The sequence below is a fragment of the Rattus norvegicus genome, chromosome 7 (assembly GCF_021556685.1).
Source record: "Rattus norvegicus strain SHRSP/BbbUtx chromosome 7, alternate assembly SHRSP_T2T, whole genome shotgun sequence".
Taxonomy (NCBI): domain Eukaryota; kingdom Metazoa; phylum Chordata; class Mammalia; order Rodentia; family Muridae; genus Rattus; species Rattus norvegicus.
The window spans coordinates 7,804,289-7,810,288 of record NC_141540.1 but is presented as its reverse complement, the minus strand read 5'-3'; the positions used below and the strand labels follow the sequence as shown (position 1 = coordinate 7,810,288).

Sequence of the window (6,000 nt, the reverse complement as noted above, 5' to 3'; positions counted from 1 at the left end):
TAAAGTTAATAATTACCATGGAGCAATCTGTCTTTCACGGTTGCATTGCTCTCATGGAAATTTTGGGTGTAAGCGAAGGTTTCATATATAAACACTAATAAGGGAATTTTAAACACTGATCCATAAGTATATTTCACTTTTTAACATAGTATATGGTCTCTGTTTCAATAGTAATGAACAAGTATTGGCTTTGACCTGCATGCTTTGAAGATAAATTAATGACATCTATATGTATTTATGAAGGAAGACAATACTGATTATCAAAGTGTTAGTTGAAATTTGGCAAAATTCTTACAAGAAATTTTGAGATGGTAATATCAAAATATCGAGATTTCAATTCTGCACCATTAAATAAAATGTTCGATCTCTTTGTCATAAATATGTTTTGTCAGAAGAGAAAAAATTATGAAAGACTACACTATAATTACAGAGTTTGTGCTCTTGGTAATATCAGACAACAGAGAGCTTCAGGTAGCAATCTTCATCTTTTTATTCATAACTTACACAGTAAGCATCATTGGAAACCTAACCATCATCATCCTCACATTGCTGGACTCTCACTTAAAGACTCCTATGTATTATTTCCTTCATAATTTCTCCTTTTTAAAAGTTATGTTCACTGTGTTCCATTCCCAGATTTTGGCATCAATAATTAATAAAGTCAAAACCATTTCCTATAATAATTGTTTGGCTCAGTTATTTTTCTTCATCATCATGGGGGGGTGACAGAATTTTTTCTTCTACAGTTAGAATCACTATGTTGCCATTTGCATGCCACTTCACTACACCCTCATCATGAATCAGAAAGCCTGCACCCTTCTTGTCCTCACCTCATGGCTAGCAGAATTCTTGACCATCTTCCCACCACTTAAAAAAGTTGGATTTCTGTGCTTCCAATGTCATCATTCACTTCTACTGTGACTATTTTCCCCTTTTACAGCTGTCTTGCTTGATACTTAGTTCCTAGAAGTGACTGGTTTCTATGTTGCTCTGGTTTCTCTACTGTCCATGATGGCATTGGTGATTTTATCTTACATGTGCATTTTCAAGACTATTTTAAGAATTCCATCAGTCAGTCAGAGGAAAAAGGCTTTCTCCACCTGTTCCTCTCACATGATTGTCATTTCCATGTCTTAAGGAAGCTGTATATTTATCTATGTGAAGCCTTCAGCAAATGAAAGAACATCACTGACCAAAACAGTGGCTATTTTTAGGACTTCAGTTGCTCCCATGTTGAACCCTTTCATTTATACCTTGAGAAACCAGCAAGTAAAACAAGTTTTTAAAGACTTGGTTCAAAAGGCAGGTTTTTACAGGAACAAATGGAAAAAAATGTGTTTATGTGAAGAGATGTCATTGTAAATATTCGATAAAATTTAATGGAAACTTAATTCCTTTATATATTTTACTGATATTATAGAATCTATCTCAATGCTCTCTCACCATGTAACTCTTGTGCTTCCTCTTTGTAGCCCAGGCTTGGCTGAGGCACTATTTCTTAAACCTCATTCTCCAAAGTAGCTTGGATCACAGCCATGACCACACATTTCAATCTGGTTAAAAAACATGAGGGTAAATTGTTAGCCTTGAAAACATACATACAAGTGACATACTATGGAATTAACAGGTTTTATTTAGGAATACACACACACACACACACACACACACACACACACACTTAAAAAGGGGGCCATGAATTTGAAAGAGAATAGAGAGTATATGGGAAGTTTGGAGGCAGAAAACAGAAGGGAGAAGTGTGCTTATGTTATAATCCCAAATTTAAAAAAAACTAAAAATCTGAAGTATGAATAAAGTTCTCAATGGAAAACTAGTTACTATAGAATTTAAATTATTTTGCTGATTATTCTTAATAAAACCACTTTATATTTTGATTTTATAGAGATATCACTGCCCTAACAAACATAAATTTTCTCCTATGTGTCACAAATGAAACAGTTTGTACATGGACTGAGTTACATATCTGCAGTAAACTTTTTTTCTCTCTATGTACAGTATTCAAATAATTCTTCACTTACTGAGTGTACAAATGTTACTATCTACTAACAAACAATTTGAGTTTCATAATATTTTTATTTCCTAGATTTCCTGAAATTCTAGGTCTTGTTTCTATATCTTCCATGTTTATGTGTGTATGTGTTTGCTATTATTGTTATTGTGTGGCACGTACCATGGTATATTAGTGAGGTCAGAGTACAATTTTAAGGAGTCAGTTTTTGCTCTCCACAACTCCAACTCTTATCTTTGCCTTCAATATTGTGGTAGGCACACTGGGAACATTGCTGTGTAGCACCAGATTCATCTTTTGATGTGAATCACAGAGGTCCACATTAGATTGCCAGTGTTGCATCATTAAGGCTTTTACACACTGGAATAACTACCTGACCCAGTAATCTCCATTTTAGTGTTTTATTGTTTTGTTATTTTATAATCTCACACATGTATAGAGCACAGTCTTATTATACACAGTGCTTCTATCTTTTATTACTACCATATCCTTATCAACACACATCATCATTTCCAGTCTGTTTTCAAGATTTATGATGTTTAGGTTTGACTGATTACCCATTTAGTTTAGCCATAATCATGTATTTGACCATTATATTCGAAGTATCACTAATCAGATCAATATTACATTACTAATATTTTACCTGAACTTCAATTCTAGATATTCTAATTTTTAAAAAATTCTGTATTATGCTATGTGCATATGGCAAGATTGCATAGTGGACATGAGCACAGGTTACTTTTTCAGAGGACCTGAGATTAATAACCAGCACCCATGGGAGCCAACACCTTTTCCTGACTTCCATGGACACATGGTACACATATGTACATATAGGTAGAACATTCATGGACACAAAATAAATCTTATTAAATGTTCTAAAGCTAAATAAAATAGACAAAATCATATAAATTATTCTAGAAAACACTTAGAAAATGAAATATGTATGGCGTATATTGTGTCACCATTGTTTATAACTATATGAAAATCACTATTACTATCTCCTCTGTATAAGTAACCAATACTAAAGAAAAGTTGAGAAACTTGATTGTAGTTTCTGACCAATTGTAGATAATATAAAAACCTGATTTACAGAGCAAGCAAGAGAGAGAAAAGTAGCTTGCAGCTGGGTGGATAAGGATGTGGAGAGGATTTGAGAAGAGTTTGGAAAATGGAAACCATGATTACACTATATTGCATAAAAAATTGAAATTAAAACATGAAAAAATAAAACAAAATAAAAAACAAGCAAAAAATGTTGAGAAATAGTCTTTCCCAGGGAAGAACACAACTGTGTTCCAATCCTAAATAATCATTTAAGAAAACATACATACAAGTATCATTATACAGACTTCACAGATTGTATATTTGTATACTATATATATATACATATTCCTGTACATATATGTCTATAACAATAATTAATGAAAAAAACAGGCCATATATTTGAAGGAGGGTCAAGTGGAGTTATATGTTTGTGTTTGGAAGGAAGAAAGGAAAGGGCTCAAATCATGTAATTATATTATGATCTCAAAAATTAAAAGAAATAATTCAAAAAATTAAATAAAATGCAAGCAAAATAAATAACCATGTTCTATTGTTTTCAATAGAATTTGCTAAAATCTTGCACAATAATATTGAACCTTAATAACAGTCCAACATTAGTGTATTTATGGCCTCCTCAAGGAAGATGAACCTAATATATTTGATATATAAATTATAACATTAATTTTTTGTCATCGAGCAATTCAGTGAACAGGTAAAAGGAACATAAAGTGTAAGGAGTTTTAATATAATCAAAAATGTAAAGGTGGGGAGATTTTGAACTGCATGAAAAAACAGCATAAATTTCTTCTTTTTGTGATCTTACTCTGTTTCACTGGACAGTGTCCCCAAACTTCTTTTTCCAGTGTTAATACTAATACAATTATGGTTGATATTCCCTGGTGTTTTGTATACATTCCTCTGCTGATAATTTTGATTCAGTGAATTGGTCCCTTGAGCCAATTGCAGAGTGAATGAATAAACCTTTAAGTACACCTTGCAACATAAAATATATTAACAAACCATGAGCATTTTAAAACATCTCCTGGAAAGATTTCGGTGTCTGCCTTCATTCTTCATTATGTCTCGGCAATAAAAGGAATAAATTCACTTTGAATAAAATGAGAAAACATATCTGAAAACACATGCAACGAATTCCAAACTCATTTCCTAGCGGAGGAAGTTTTTAACGACGTTGCATCCACTCCTCTAGCAGTTCTGAAAAGCTGTATGTAATCACAGGTAAGTTGATCATAAAGAAGGAAGTGAAAGTCATTAAAAGTTAAGCATCAATTGAGTACTCAACTTTGTCAAATTTAAGATTTACTATAATTATATTTTGAAATGTGGCGTTACAGCTTAGGCTAATTTTTATGTATTCTGTTGGTTAAAAACAAAGATTCATTATCTCCACAAATCTCATTCTGTTTTAACAGATATTTAGTGCTCTTTTGAAAAATTTTTCTTAATTGTAAGTAATCTGTTGATATCCGATATTTGTATAAATTAATGAAAAACACAAATGTGTTAGAATAGTTAAATGAAATAAAAAATACACAAGCCTTTCATCCCTGAAGTGAATAGTGCCTTTCGTAAATTATTGCTACTATGAATATGTTGTCAAATTGAGAATTCAGTCATTTTAAATGAAGTGTACATAAGGGAATTTATGCTTAAACTTAAACAAATATTTGTGAAATATTACTTATTAATTTTATAACATTTTTGTGAAATTCTTACAATTCATTTTTTCTTTTCTACTAGCATTATTCTAAATAGATCAGATTTTCTTCTTTTTAATTATTAAAAACAATTATGGTATGAGTTTTAGTATTAAGTATAACTCAATAGTCTCTCTCTCTCTATGTATAAAGGACTTTTATTCTATCTATAAAGGAATACTAAGGCTGAAATTGATCTTTTACATTATTATTGAAAGTAGGTAATTTATTCTATTCATATCTCCTGGAAAAAAGCCACAAATAGCTGTGAAAGTACAAAAAAATAATTTAGTAAAAAATAAATCTAACCATTCAGTGAATTCTGAGATGTCTGTTCAATCCGAATTAAAAAATCAAGTCTTAAAAGAATCATTGTCATGGTTCAGACGATGCAGTGAGTGTGTACTAAGAATATTTTTCTTGTATATTGTTTACTTATTGTTATCATGTATCTAACTCTTTTGATCATATTCTTTCCGCTCTCCCAACTCATCCTAAATCCTCTCTACCTCATTATTTAACTCCATGATTGTAGAGTATTTTATTACAACATGAAATGTGAAGCTGAGCTAGATATTACTCACACCTTGAATTAAATAACTAATCTTTCCTATCCTCCAAAATTACAAACAGTTCATCAATATTTGAATGTATAAAGAATTAAGAAAATGTGATCAATAAAATATGTTTGGTCATGTACTCTGTATCATTTTTTAAATAACTTTTATCTAATGAGGGTTGACTGAAAAATAGATAAGTATAGAGAAAGTTGAGGAAAAACTGGCCTTTCAAATTTAAGAAAATGATCATTCATTGTACCATACAATATTACTAACAATAATCAAATACACATAACAAAATTGAATTGCAATTAGTCAAACTCACTAATGTATCTCAAAAAAGAGCATTTTTTACCTTTCAGTCTAATATACTGTCCAACATGGTTTTTCCCTGTGAATTTTATATAAATTACCCATACTCTGCCTAGCTTCTTCTAGAAGTCATTGTTGTTATTTATTTCACTGTAGAGACTTGGAAATGACATAATATGTGGATAAGGGAAACCCAGATAATTTACTGCAATCATGATACTGAACAAATGTTAACATTGTTCATTTTTATTGGGAATTTTTCAGATTCTTTAGAAGATAAGTAAAATGTAGTTTTCATGAAATGGATGGAAGGAAATGAGATGTTAATAACCTGACCAAT

General features: G+C 31.0%; 1 pseudogene; it reads left to right on the top strand.

The window, feature by feature from the left end:
• Positions 1-405: 405 nt before the first annotated feature.
• On the top strand, positions 406-1,362 carry Or6c3l-ps2 (olfactory receptor family 6 subfamily C member 3 like, pseudogene 2; annotated as a pseudogene).
• Positions 1,363-6,000: the final 4,638 nt, after the last annotated feature.